General features: G+C 42.9%; 1 long non-coding RNA gene across 1 annotated transcript; it reads right to left on the minus strand.

Moving 5' to 3' along the window:
* Window positions 1-6,908: 6,908 nt before the first annotated feature.
* LOC142603309 (uncharacterized) lies at window positions 6,909-10,914 on the minus strand. Its single transcript, XR_012837202.1, has 3 exons — window positions 8,470-10,914; window positions 8,222-8,308; window positions 6,909-6,970 (listed from the first exon to the last, which is right to left on the minus strand). It is a non-coding gene; the product is annotated as an uncharacterized LOC142603309 (long non-coding RNA).
* Between the last annotated feature and the right edge of the window lie 4,505 nt (window positions 10,915-15,419).

The raw sequence follows: 15,419 nt of genomic DNA on the forward strand, positions 1-15,419 counted from the left end.
TCAAAGTCAAAGAAGGCACTGCCAAGAAACCACAACAGCATAAGGGGTAGGAATATTCTGACAAAGAAAACCAAAAAGAAATTAAAGGAAGAATCAGCAGTAAAGCTGAAGGTGGGATTGCCATGTTGCTGGGTATAGAGAAGATGTGTGAAGATGCATATGAAAAAAAAAAAAGAAATTGCTGCAGCCCTTCTTCCTACAATAGGTTTTCAGTGTTGGATACAGAGATTAAAAATGTACAGCTGGGGGAGTACCAGCACTGGATGAAATAAGCGGGACAGAAGCAACACTGAAAGCTTGCAAGTTTGCAAACAGCAAGTTTGAGAATTCTGTATTTGAAAAACAGCTTGAGTTTCCCCAGATGAATGTTAAATCATTCAGCCAAAAAAAGAAATTAAGGTACGTGCAGCAGAATATCCTGTCTTCTTGTTTCCCTCCGCTCCTCTGATTCTGGGCTGCCTCGGCAATGGAGCTGCCAGTACAGGTTGAGAGTTAGAGCCGCACGGCTGATCCAGAGGAGCTGCATCACAGCCCTAAAGTGACACAAAGGGGCCTGGTGTTGATCATCTGCCTGGAGTTATTGCCCTGTAGTTTCTTCCATGGTGAGACACAGGCTATGGGTTACTGTGTCCTAACTGATATTATTGTTTGTGTGACTCCAAAGCTTTTAACCAGGATTTCGAGACCTGCTTTCTGCCCTCAAATGCATAATTCTCCATTTGAATGTGAAATAATAACTGCCTGCATGTTGATATGTATAAAAGAATTTACACTATCCTGATGTACTTCCTTTGCAGTAAGAGTTTCAAAACTGCTTCATAGGTTTCCCTCTGAACAAACATGCCAGTGCCAAACCAATAAGTGCTACCAAAGATGCCATTCTTTAACCTAGAATTGAAGTCTTTCAGCAGGGTCCTTCTCTCAACAATGGGGCAGCCAAAACTTGTATTGCTGTATATGCAGCTGCTGAAACTCTGTGGAGTTTCTCCTCAGAATGCCTCCAAACTTGTGGTGGAAATTAAAATTTGTGGTGCCTTAAGCTCTGTACATATTCATTTCTGAGAGTTAATTGCTCCCGTGGGGTCACTTGAGTATAGGTTGCTGTGCAAGCAATTCTCATATGTTCAACAATAACTTCTGGTGTAAGTAAGGGGGGAAAAAAAACCCAGGAAGTGAGAACAGTGATGTGATATAATGTGTGTTACACAATTTCGAAAAGAGAAGTCTATTTTTGCAGTTAATGATTGCACATAGGGATTTAAAGATTTCAGCTTTTATGCAATATTTTCTGAATTAAATTTGGATCTAGACCCTATAAGTCATACCAAATGTAATTCTTACTTTAAACACCACAGACTGAAGGAGAGTCGCCTGGTGTCCTATCAGTCAAGAGTCATGATCCATCAATGCATCAAGCCCAGCCATGAGCTGAGAGCCGAGTTGGCATGAGGAATCAGCTCCAGGGAAGTTCTCTGAAGAACATGTTATCTAATCAGCAATGCGATATGGCATTGTTACGAAGTAAGGTAAGTGGTTAATGTGTAATCATCACCCTGTTTCTCGGTAGACAAGATCTGACCTTATGCCCAAGTTTTATATTCTGTGGTTCCCCAAACATTCCTGAACTTGCTGTTCCTGAATGTGCTGCGGACATTTCTAATCCAGCAGAGAAAAGGAAAGTCTGTTTATGTATTACCTCTTCGTTACACCCATGGTGTTCGAGCCACCTTCTTTAGACATCTCCTTTTGGTATATCACAGGTTACAAGCCTTCCTTATGCAGCACCCTGTTCAAATCTCCATTTGCACTTCACTGTGGATTAGTAATAATCCCTTCTGTGAAAGTTTTTTACTGGTTGTTTGGTTTTGAATCAGTCTTTTTACTCTGTATTAGTACTATGTGTAGTTTAACAGGGCTTGGGGCCTCCAGATACTGTTTATCCCTGTGTTGACAGGCAGATTGAGATGCCAATGCTCTAGTCTTTCCTGAGCAAGAGTGTCATACAGTACTTTTTTTAATAGGGATGCACATCACATGAGAAGTACAGTAGTGTTGTCCGAAAAGCAAATTCGTTGCCTGGTGTGCAATAAGCCATTTCTCACACACACAGGAGAGAGAGTGCTTTTTATTCAGGCCTGGATGCTCGGTGGATTTCCACAAATCAAGCACATCTAACACCGGTTCTCTTGTCGTATTTATACAGAAATGTTACAAATTAGTCCACTCCCAGTTACAATGATTGGTTCATATTTCTTCACCTAGTATGCAAAATACAACGCATGCTCAGTTCTTTTCTCCGCCTTTATCTTTTGAGTAGGTGGTATAATTTGGGTAGAGGCCTCATGGGTCGGTGGTCGTGGAGACCCTGGCCCAAATTACTTTCCCCTAATTTCTTAATACTTCTGGCACTTCCAAATGGTTCTTCAGGGTCTGTTGATCAGACTAATGATTTACTGGTTATGCTTCTACTTCTTGACAATCACATCTTCATTGGTACATTGTTTGGGTAAATATTAACTAACATAATGGTAGGACTGTACAATAGCTATCCTTAGTAGTTCCTAGCAACTGTTTACAAAACTATCTGTGACATCCTTAACTATGGAACTATGAAAAACTATGTATCTGTAACTTCTTAGCTACAGAATCATGATTAACTTTTAACTTTGATGCCGGATATCAATTGGGAATGCCAGTAGGGAATGCCAGGGAGGGTGTTGTATCCTTCTCAGATGCGTCTTAAAGCCTGCTGCAAGGGTGAGGGGTGAGGATGATCAGAGAATATGATTTCAAGGGTATTGCTGTCTGAGTAGTGTAGAAATTGCCTGCTAGTCTGCAGTGCACTGCATCCCATGAGCAACTAGACCTCCCATCCCCAAAATAAAGAAAATCCCCTCCCTGGTGACCAGGAGAACCAGAGACAGACAGGAATATGAGATGGTTAAAATCACAGAGTAACAGCAACTTTGGCAGGTAATTGTCCTGGTTTAGCTCCAGCTGCCAACTAAGCACCACACAGCCGCTCGCTCACTCCCCACCCAGTGGGATGGGGGAAAGAATCGGAAGAGTGAAAGTGAGCGAACTTGTGGGTTGAGATAAAAACAGTTTAATCGGACAAACACAAAAAGGAAAATAATAATAATAATAATAGTAATAATAATATATAATTTACAAAACAAGAGATGTACAGCACAATTTCCCACCCTAAGGTGACACAATACGTGTCCCCTCCAGCTGCCCAGCCTCCCAGCCCACACGCAAAAGCAAAGCAAGACAAGGAATTCATTCACCACTTCCACGGGTAGGCAGGTGTTCAGCCATCTCCAGGAAAGCAGGGCTTCATCACACGTAACAATTACTCGGGAAGATAAATGCCATCACAGCTGCTCAAGACCCCTAGCTACCACGCAAGGCCCCCAGCTGCCACGCCAGGCCCCCAGCTGACACACCCCTCAGCCCACCCCAGTTATATTCTGAGCATGATGTCATATGGTGTGGAATATCCCTGGTCAGTTTTGGTCAGTTTGGGTCAGCTGTCCTGGCTGTGTCCCCTCCCAGCTTCTTGGGTGCCTGCCACCTTCTCGTTAGCAGGCCAGTATGAGAAGCTGAAATGTCCTTGACTGCTTGGCAACAACTAAAACATCAGTGTGTTATAAACATTATTCTCATCCTAAATCCAAAACACAGCACTACACCAGCTGTCAGAAAGAAAATTAACTCTATCCCTGCTGAAACCAGGACAGTAATGCAATCTTTTCTTTGCCCAAGAGAAACAGAGGGAAGACTCAGAGATAACAATTACCTGATTTAGAGACATCCTGGCTGTAAATAAATTTTCAGTTATATATGCCAAGAAAATAAGAAAATACCTTCTCTCTTCTTTAAGAAATGGGATTTTTCACAAAGGAAATATCATGAAGTGTATTTCCTAGGAAAGATAATTAGAGACATCCTAAATAATCTCTCTAATATTAGCAGTGCCTATGTAACGTCATTATTGTGCTGAGATGCTGAAAGGGATCCCTTAGACATGACCAAGGCAATTCAATAGGACTTCCAAAATAATTCCTTCCGCAGATTGGTTTGGGCAGAAGATGATGTTTGCCACTTGATTTGCCACTCCAAAAGGTATTAGTATTGGACAGTTGCATTAATACAGGGAACAAAAACATAACATTGATGTTTTGCAGCTTTGTATATATTGAGTAAACGCTCCGCTTGGGCCTTTTGGAATGAGTCTAACGATGACAACACAGAGCTCTGCTCAATCTACTTTACCTTATTGAGAAGGCTGAGAACACTGCATACCACATACCCTCTGATACCTTTGCTACGTAGAACATACATTGCATACCTTAGAACATAACAGTGTTTGCTTTCCCCCTCCCAATACACTATCTCCTTTCTTTGGACATAGCTGGCTTTATCTGGAGAGTGCTCAGTGTTTGCAAGCTATTCCAGCCTAGAGAAGGGAGTATGCTCCATGTTCTTTGAATTGAATTTTGAAATTCCATTAAAAGAAGATCTTTGGTGAATAGAACAAGGAAACCTGAAACTGGCTGCAAAGCTGTAAGAAGTGTCCCAAAACACACGGAGCCTGAGCTATCACCATTGCATCTGCCCACATGAGCCTAGCAGAGTAACACAAGTGGCCGATACGTCAGCACGGCCTGCAGTGTTTGTTTCAAAATAGGAAAAAAGCCCAGCAGATGGTAGCGCAGGATGTTCTGGGTTTCATTTTTAGCTATAAATACAAGAAAATTGCAGCAAACAGGAGCTCATCACAGAGATAGGTAAACATTGCAATGCCGAGCTGCATGACAGCTGTCATAGTACATGCCTCAGAGACTGCAGCTGTCATTAGACAGTGATAACGCAGAACTGCAACTCTGTGCTCTCCAGGTAAACTTGTACATGGCAAAACAGTTCCTGAAGTAGCTACTGATCCCACATCTGCATGAAAGCCTTGCACAGTTCATATTCTGAACGCCATCATTTTGAAGTTGACTTTGTCATGTAGCTTTTAACGCATCACGATCCTGCAGGAATGCTGAACAGTAGGTCATTCTCCAGGCTGCTCTGGGGCTTGCAAAACACTGAACTATGGATGCTTCAGCAACCCTTCTCCTGTAGCTTGCCGCTTCCTGCAGCTTGCATCTTCATCCTCCATTTGCCCCCTTGCCCTGTGAAACATCTAGTTTGTGTCCTGTGGTGCCCATGGAACTGGTAAAGGACAAAGAAGGGCCTGCTGGGATTCCTCACGTGCCTGTAGCAGCGATAACCCCTGGCACTGCTTAGTGTGTTGTAGGGCCCTGAGCTACCTGACCTAGCATTTCAGCCTGACCTGTGGTAGAACATACCACGTGGTGACCCTCCAGAATGTTACAACAGCATAATGCCATTACAATGTAAAATCACACTGAAGGTAACTTTAGAAGAAAGGGATTTTCCCATTCTGCTTGAAACACTGTGCTTTCAAAAGGATACTTCATCTCATATCAAGATAAAAAAGGTTTTAAAAAAATCAGACAGGTTTTCCTATTGGGATCAACCAATCAATCAATTCAAATTTATCAAAACTTTCTGTTTGATTACATAATTGAGGGCAGTAGAAGACAATATCATTAGCATGACCAATGCCTTGAGATATGGTCAATCTTGTGATAAGTCAAGTCTCCAGGTGAGAGCTTGGCCAGGGTCACCGCCATACTCAGCATGCTCACCAAGCCTTTAAGTCTGATTGAGTCAAGCCTGAACCCAGTGTTACTGACAAGTGAGAACGGAAGGAGATAGAACCTTCCAGGAGAGGTCCACCAAAAATGTTTACAAGCATCTGAATACACAGAGATAGGTCAGCATGAAAGGGCAATATTTATCTATAGCAAAGCACAAACAATACATAAAATAGACCCACTGTTGCTTTCAATATCTTCTTTAATGGCAACCACACAAAATGGAATACAAAAAATGGCAGAGGCCATGCTGAAGCAAGAGCATTGTAAAACAACTTACAAAGTAAGTGATGCTGGTTATATACTCACACAGCAACAGAAGCAACGTGCAATGCTTTTACATTACATAGTACAGGACATTGGAATGCCAACTGCAGGTGCAATAGATTACACACCCCTAGCATGTCTCTTATCTTTGAATCTCTTTCATTTGACCAAATACGATAGTTCTTGCATTCGTGGGGATTATAGGGAGGGAGAACAGTGCAAGGCAGGATGAAGAAATATGGATCTGCAGTGCAGCATGAAAGGGAGCTCTCCCACTCAGTGTTTCTGTGACACAGGGGAAAAAAGCGATACAAGCATAGACAGAGATCTAGGTCTCAGATTTCTTGCTGGGGCTGCGTCTTCCCTCAGTGTTGCAAGATGTGCAGTCTAACAGCCGTTGCCAGGGCGAAGGGGACGCAGAAATGAAAGCTTGTCATTGAAATTGATTGTGTTGTAATTCGGCAGGTGTTCGTGTTCTCGCGCAATGTAACAAAAACCACCTCCATCGCTGTGTTCACACAACAGCCAGGCACCTCTCTGGACTTTGTGAGAAGATATGATGTCATTGTCATATCCCCTACTCAGATTGGTTGCTTCTGTTATGACCCTGGTCTTCCCTTGATATTGGGCATGTTCATAGAGAGTGATCTGGGGATTGTGCAGATTTTCAGTGATCACCTTCAGAGAACTGATCTTATCATTCATCTCTGTACCAACAAAGCTATGTTCTCCCTCCTCAAATACCAGTAACTTGCCTGTATAGTTGACATGCTCATAAGCCACCCAAGGCTGGCCAATTACTTTCACTGAGGAGACACAATCATTCCAATCTACATCTTTTAGATTGTCAATGTCACTGGTGAATTCTTTGGAGTAACCCTGGAAGTTGGCATGCTCGTAGATGATGATTTTTCCCATCTCAGTAGGACTTCTGTAGTTTGGATTTCTGGCTGCAGGAGCTGGATGACAGCCTGCAGGAAAGGAAAACATAAAAAGAAAACAGAAAATAAGCAATGCCTGTAAGAAGCCTTTTCACACTGGACACAAAATGCTGGAGAGGGTGGTAAAGAAAGAAAAAAAGGACAAGTAAAACATTTTTAGCAGAGGATAAATATAGCAGCAGCTGTAAAAGAGGAAATTTGAATTTGGAAGAAAAAAGTAAAATAAGATATGTACATCAAAACTATCCAGTTTTATTTAGTTGTGTGTTTTGGTTTATGTGAGGGACATCTGAGCATTTAGTTTAACATCTTATTGGTATATCCTAGGTAATAATGAAATATATAACTGGTGATAAATCTTGCAGTTGATAATTGACACTGCATGTGAGGATTATTTTAGAAATTGGCATTCATTGTTTGGACTAGATTTTGTGATCCACATAATATTACAAGTAAAGAAGCAGTGAGACATTCAATTAATGCAATTAATTAATTCAATTAATTTCTAAATGAAAGTGCATTTTGTACTGTAAACAGGAAAAAAATCTATTTTGTTAAGGCCAGAACTGAGCTTTTAGACTCACTGAAATACCTTATTTCTCTTTTTATATGAAATGCTATTGAAATCAAGAGATTCCTCTTCTTGACGTAAGCTGAAAAGCAATCAAGTTCAAAGCATCAGCTCTTTGAGTCGGACTAAATTTCGAGTTGTAAATGTCTTTTTGTAGCAAATACTCATATCTAATTCCACACAAAATCATCTGGAATCAGATAAAGAATCACCATGTTTATTAGTAACAGCTGCAGGAACAGCAGCAGAAATGACCAGCCAATTAAGATAGCAGCTCCCTTTCTAAATCACTTAACACTCATCAAAGCAAAGTTTTAGATTTCAGGGCAAAAACATCTGAGGGAAAGAATCAGTTACTCTGATTCTGGGAAGGGGTGGGAGAAGATCATATCTGCCCAAGAAAGATGAAAAGTCAGACTAAAATTGCAAGACCTGAGCAATATAATCAACATTTTTAAACAAACCTCACTTAAATCTCGCTTTTTAAAAAAGAATCTCACTCTGTGATTAAATACATTTAAGCATTTTTTCACAGTTATAATTGGATTTATGGAGGCTGTGGCAACCCAAACTCTAATTTATTGTTTGTTTGAGCACTAGTATAATGACCTTCTTCCTGTAGAAAAAGTAATAATAAGAATAAAACAGTTAACTTTGCTGTCATAACATAAGGATACTATGCCCAAAATTAATCTGTAAAATACTCTCACTTTCACCCCATGGAATTTTGCAGCAGTGGCTCTCTCCACCCTCTCCCTTTGTAAGGTATGTTTAACCTGCAGCTGTCTTCTCATTACCTGAAAGACACATAAAGTTTCTGCAAATACAGACACCAGATCCTCACATACATGTTGCAGCTCTCATCCTAACACTTCGACCTCTTTTCTCTGCAACTTCATTTCACAGTAGCTGCCCAAGAAGCCATTGGAAGTTTTCATCTAAAAAGCATGCAACTCACCTTGGTGTTGGCGTCTTGGATGGGGAAAGCTGACAGTACTTCCTCCGGTCCAGTGCTGCTGTTTGCAAGAGGCAGCTCACTTGCCTGTATTTGTAGCTTGCACAGAAGTCTTGTGAAACACCTCATTTGACAGAAATTAGAAGTGGCCTCAGGGTTCAAAAACAGTTAACTACTTTATTTCAGTTTTGTTCTTCCTAGAAACAGCCATCTTATTGCTCTGGGTTGAAAGTCCATTGAAGAGCGAGCATCTTGATAAACCTTAGAGCTTTGATTCTTGTTTGTCTTTATTATTGAGAAGCCAGCTGAATCACAGTAATAAAAACACATCAAAGTATTTTGTGATGCATAGGCTGTACAAATTTTTTGCTTCCTGCAGTTTACATGTTTGCTTACCTGGGAAGCACATCTAATACACATTGTTAGCTTTACAAAGGGTTTCTATGATGTGAGCTATCCAGGTGACAGAGGTGGCATTTAAGTAGGTTTTTTTTAAAATTCCCTTTCCTCCTTCTCACCTATGTAGCCATTTGAGCAGCGACAGGGATGCAGAGCTGGTAAAGCAAGGCAAGGAGGCCCTGGCAGAGGTGCAGTGGCAACATTTTTGCTTATTTTCATATTGCAGGTTTACTCTCTAATATATTTTCAGACATATTAATTGGCTAGCATGCTGGCAAGCTGTACCACAGTGGAAGGAAACAATGGGATCTTGGTTAGTTCAAGAGCAATCCAGATCCTGCAAATACTCACACCCGTAAAAAGAAAATACTTCCTTTAAAGGCTTATTTTGCCTTAGCCATCTCCGAATTTTGAAATCAAACAGTCAGATGAATGATAACAACTGTATAAAAAAATTAACAAGCTGCACTGCCAGTGAAAGCAAATGAACGACTGTTTAGCTTCACAGAAAGATTTAGGTGGGAAGGGACCTTTGCAGGTCTTGAGCCCAACCACCCCTCCTCATAGCTGGGCTGAATCTAAACCTACATGGGGCTGCTCAGCACCTTGCCCAAGTGACTTCTGAACATCTCCAAGGCTGGAAATTGCCCAGCTCCTTCGGGTGCTAAACCACCCTCAGAGGAAAGTGGTCCCTGTCTTACCAGCAGATGCGAGAAAGCTCACAACAAGGACTCAGGGGGAATTTAGTGGTTATTGGAGGGAGTGAATCAAACACTCACAAGCTCAGGAGTGGTAGATCTCAAACTTATCTTGGATACGGGCAGGCTGGCCAGGCGCTGTGTGCAATCCTCTGAGACCAACCAAGGAGGCAGGGGCTATGAGCCAGTTTTTCATACAACAGAACTCCCAAGAAAGAAAATACGTACTTGTGCTCACAGCTACAGAGCAGATGTATCCGTTGGCTCCTCTAGGCTGTCATTAAACATAATGACCTCAAAAGGCAACATTTGACCAGCACGGCTTCATCCAAGGTCACTGTATAACATGCCCCACTGTAGGATGCTTCAGGGACCCCTGCTCTGTCAGGTAGGGTGCTATTGGAAAAGATGGGGAGCTGGGAAGTGAGAGAATTCACCCCTGCCAAAACAGCCAGCCTGTATACTAGCTCCAGCCAAATCCTCCTGCTGCGTTTCTTTCACTGGTGCTTGCCTGACCCCCCAGTTTGCCAGATCACAAAACTGAGATAGCACAAAAATACATGGGTTTTTTTCCACACAGTTCATTCTTTTGCTGCTCGGCAGAGGCTGGGAGCAGAGCAATTGAAATTTGCATTCTAGGGTTTGGAGGAGAGAAGCAGGACCTCACTTTCTAGCGGCAGCTAGATGCAACATCAGCTTTGCTGTACTGCCAAATTGCACCTTTACGGCATGGGTTTGAGTGTTGCAGCGAGCTCACCCTACAGTTCGGTGCTGCTGGAAAGGGGAAGGCCCCATTCCGTTCCTGAACCATGGTGTCCACGACATGGCAAGTGAAGGGAGAAAGAGCACAACAAAGTGAGGAATGGTTAGAAGAGGGACTAAATCAGCCTAGAATAGGATGGATTTATGCTGCTATTGAACAACATTCTTTTTTGGCTTGCTAGTATATTTTACTCATGAAATTATTCAATTGTGTTTCTGGAAAAAAAAAATATATATATAATATGACATAATTCAGCACAAACTAAACATTCCCACCTTTCTCAGCATCTGCAGACTCAGAAAAGCCCTTTGGACAAACATATGAGCCATGAAGGCAATACAAAGAAAGAGTCTGTTTCAATTGTGTTACAGAATGATACAGGCAACAGTGAACTCCGAAGTCCCCCACCTCCTCTCTGCAGAGCACCAAAGCTGGCAGCGGGGCTTTTCATGGCACTGAGGAATATCGAAAGGCAATTCACGATAGGATGTGTTGATGCAGAAGCTTGGCAAAGGATGTCTGTATAAACACTCCCAAGCTCACAGAAAGAAATCATAGAATCATAGAATGGTTTGGGTTGGAAGAGACGTTAGAGATCATCTAGTTCCAACCCCCCTGCTGTGGGCAGGGACACCCTCCACTAGACCACGTTGCCCAAAGCCTCATCCAACCTGGCCTTGAACACTTCCAGGGATGGGGCATCCACAACCTCTCTGGGCAACCTGTTCCAGTGTCTCAACACTCTAACAGTAAAGAATTTCTTTCTAACATCTAATCTAAATCGACCCTCCTTCAGCTTAAACCCATTACCCCTTGTCCTGTCACTACACTCCCTGATAAACAGTCCCTCCCCATCTTTGCTGTAGGCCCCTTCAGGTACTGGTAAGCTGCAATTAGATCTCCCCAGAGCCTTCTCTTCTCCAGCCTGAACAACCCCAACTCTCTCAGCCTGTCCTCATAGCAGAGGTGCTCCATCCCTCCGATCAGCTTCGTGGCCCTCCTCTGGACTCTCTCCAACAGCTCCATGTCTCTCCTGTACTGGGGCCCCCAGAGCTGGATGTAGTACTCCAGGTGGGGTCTCACCAGAGTGGAGGCAGAGGGGCAGGATCACCTCCCTCGACCTGCTGGTCACTCTTCTTTTGCTGCAGCCCAGGACACGGTTGGCTTTCTGGGCTGCAAGCGCACACTGCCGGCTCATGTTGAGCTTCTCATCAATCAATACCCCCAAGTCCTTCTCCTCAGGGCTGCTTTCAATCCATTCCTCCCCCAGCCTATAGTCGTGCTTGGGATTGCGCCAACCCATGTGCAGGACCTTGCACTTGGCCTTGTTGAACTTCATGACCAGCCTGTAGTTTCCTGGGTCTTCCTTTTGTCCCTTCTTAAAAATGGGGGTTATGTTCCCCCTCTTCCAGTCAGTGGGAACTTTGCCGGATTGCCAGGACTTCTCAAATATGATGGAGAGTGGCCTGGCCACTTCATCCGCCAGTTCCCTCAAGACCCACAGATGCATCTCATCAGGTCCCATGGACTTGTGCACCTTCAAGTTCCTTAGATATTCTCGAACCTGATCTTCTCCTACAGTGGGTGGTTCTGCATTCTCCCAGTCCCTGCCTTCTGTGACCTGGGCAGTGTGGCTCAAGCATTTGCCAGTGAAGACTGAGGCAAAGAAGTCATTGTGTACCTCAGCCTTCTCCATATCCTGGGTAACTAGGTCATCTGTTTCATTCTGGAAGGGACCCACATTTTCCCTTGTCCTCCTCTTATCACTGACATACCTATAGAAGCTTTTCTTGTTGTCCTTGACATCTCTGGCCAGACTAATTTCTATCAGGGCTTTGGCTTTCCTAACCTGATCCCTGGCTGCTCGGACAGTTTCTCTGTATTCTTCCCAGGCTATCTGCCCTTGCTTCCACCTTCTGTAGGCTTCCTTTTTTTATTTGACTTTGCCCAGGAGCTCCTTGTTCATCCATGGGGGCCTCTTGGTGTTTTTGCTTGACTTCCTCTTTGTTGGGATGCATCGCTCCTGAGCTTGGAGAAGGTGACCCTTGAATACTAACCAGCTGTCTTGGGCCCCTCTTCCTTCCAGGGCTTTGTCCCATAGTATTCTACCAAGCAGATCTCTGAAGAGGCCAAAGTCTGCTCTGCTGAAGTCCAGGGTAATGAGCTTGCTGCGCACCCTCCTCGCTGCCCTGAGGATCCTGAATTCCACCATTTCGTGGTCACTGCAGCCAAGGCTGCCCAATGAGCTCTAATGACCATCTTTCAAGAGTGTTATTGGGATTGAAAACTAAATGGATTTCAATGTTGCTCATCTCATTTACATGGTGCTTTATCTCAAGGAAGTAAGGCACTGAACAAAGCAGAATACCAGAGGGTGGGGTTAGGAGATTGAGATTGGAAATATTTACGGCTTAGGGGTTTTTTTCTTGGGTGTTTTGGTTTTTTCCTTACGAGAAATTATTTTTCCAAAACTTCCCTCCACCAGCCTCCTACAGAAACAGCAGTATTTCAAAATCTGGAAAAGGAAGTGAAAAGAAAAAGAAAACTCAAAGATGATATGAGTAAACCAATTTTCCTCTATTGCCCTCACCAGACAAAAAGCAGAACGAGCAAGATGAATGATGAACATGCAGAGTCTTTGAAAAATGTGCAGAACTACATTATGCAAAAAAACACTTGAACAAATGAAGACTTATTCTGATTTGGAGCAAAAAATTACGGAAAGATTTTTGCCTTTTTCATAAAACTGTTTTTGGGGTTTTTTGTTTGTTTTTGATGAGTCTTAATAGCAAGCTTATTTTTTTGTTCTCCTGTAGAATCATTTCCAAATACATTAAGACTTTTATGTATTTATTTACTTTTATTTCCTCTGTGGTTGACTTCATCATCATTGCACTGCCAGAGTCTAGTTTCCACTAAACTGTAGGGTGGTAAAACAACTTCACTTTGAACTGTGGATGTCACATATGCACCCACTTCACATCATTAGAAAAACAATAGAAAAATCAAATTAACAACAAACTCCTTCCTCCTCCAGATCCTCTTGTGTTCCCACCCTTCTCCACCACAGTGGATACCTTAGTTTGTATCTCAATAATACTAATCTCTTTGTATTCTGTACTTCAAAATAATGGGGTTTAGAAAAAAAAAAAACAAAACCCACACATGAACTGCATCTCCCCAGTTCCTGATTGCTATTTTATCTGGTAATTGTGGACTCAAGGCAGCAGGACACTGGTTTCTTTGTTTCAGAGTGGTTTTTGTGGTTGGGGGGGCTGTGGTTTTTTGGGTTTTACTCTTGGCAGTTGTTAGGGCTAGTCAAGTAATTCTTCACCCCAAAAAAATGCAACATAGGAACATGCAACTGGACCACAGAACCCCAAGCTATGAACAGTCCACCCACCCAATAAATACATTCACTGCCAAACCCTTGAGGGGAAAAAAGATGCCTCCTTTTTTGCCTAGCATATATCTCACACAAAATCCCCCCCCCCCTTTTTTTTCTCTTCTCTCTTTGTTTGCCACTGTGTTTGCTGCACTGCCCCATTGCCAGAGCTAAGTGGCCTGAACAACAGTACTTTTTCAGCACCGACTAGAAGAGAGACAATAGCACCCTTTTGGAGGAGTGCTGCATATCCATACATGGCACTGGGAGTGAGCTCCACAAAAGATGGGCTGGAAAGAGAGGCATAGCAAATGCAGACTGACAAAAGCCTTGTAAGTCCCACTTGACAAGACACAGAAACGGGAAAGGGAAGGGCTTTTCTAACTATTATTTCCTTCCCAAAGTCTCCCCTTCCCAGATAAAGGAAAAGGCAACAGACTGTCTGTGAATAATTTAGTTCAATTTGTTAGAAACCAAACTGGGTTGCTTTCTGTCCCTGTGTTTAATAAATGTGCGAATGGGTTTCTATAGCATGGTTGCTAAGCTGGACTCTGCAAACACAAATGCTTAGACTAATTAGATGCTTAGTACCAAGAAAAAAGAAAAAAAAAAGAGCATCACAGACCCGCATAAGGTCCTAGCTTCACAGCACCACATCTGGCTGGGAAAGCCTCTCCAACTCACAAAAGCCACACGTCCAGCATTTTGTTGCTCTGATGTTTTATTAGCAGGTTGTGCTCCTAAACCCTTTAATAGCCTGCTCAAGTGTGTCAGACACGGACCTGCCTTGACTCGCCACTAGGTGTCACTTCCGCTTAAGACACACGACGGAGAAATTGAAGAGTTTCAAAAAACCTACCCATCCGGTATTAGATTTTCAGGGCATCTCTGTACCTACAACTCTTCCTACAGTCATGGACAGTTACAAAGTTTCACGTCTCAAATCGGGCATCCAAAAGCATCAGAAAATACCAGGAATGCTTTGCCATACTAAGCATAATGGTGATGGGTGAAAGGTTTCTCTTCTTACCTTTTGGAGGAGCAAGGAAAGAGATGGCTAGGTGAACAAGGGACTACTATATGGAGAAGCTGCCAGAGTCTGCTCTGACAAAGTGACCTGCCTCTATTGCTGCTTTGCTGCTGCAGATGGGAGAGCTGTTGTGATGCTTTCAGTCCTTCCTCAGGAGCAGACTTGCCTGCCAAAAGATTTCTGAGCATCGGGGACTGACTCAGAGGAGGAGAAAGATACATGGTGTTTTGTGGTCAGAGACCCAAGGCAGGCTAGGGTATGAATGATTTGCAATACAGGAAAAGTAGAAAAGATGCAGAAGCATGGGGTACAGAGGTAGGGAAAGAGCTCCCCCTGGGGAGAACTATCCTATTTAGGAAGGAGACACTAAAGAAAGGAGCAAGAGAGATTAATGAAAGTATAAGAGGGTGACTGCAAGACCAGTTGTTTGCTATGTCTTACAGTGCCAGAAGCAGGAGACCACAAAGGAAGAGGTAGCAGGCTTAAAACAAAACAAAAAAAGACTTTGGATATCTAAATATGGTGCATCCACAAGACATCGTAGAGACCAAAAGTACTACTTGGTTTGAAAATCAACAAGATGCCGGCAGAGAATAAATTCACCAAAGACCATTAAACAAACATACTGATGCAACTTCTGGGTCAGGCAATTTTTAAGCAGCAGACAAAGGAGAGTAC

This window comes from Balearica regulorum, chromosome 1 (assembly GCF_011004875.1).
Source record: "Balearica regulorum gibbericeps isolate bBalReg1 chromosome 1, bBalReg1.pri, whole genome shotgun sequence".
In the NCBI taxonomy this organism is placed as follows: Eukaryota; Metazoa; Chordata; class Aves; order Gruiformes; family Gruidae; genus Balearica; species Balearica regulorum.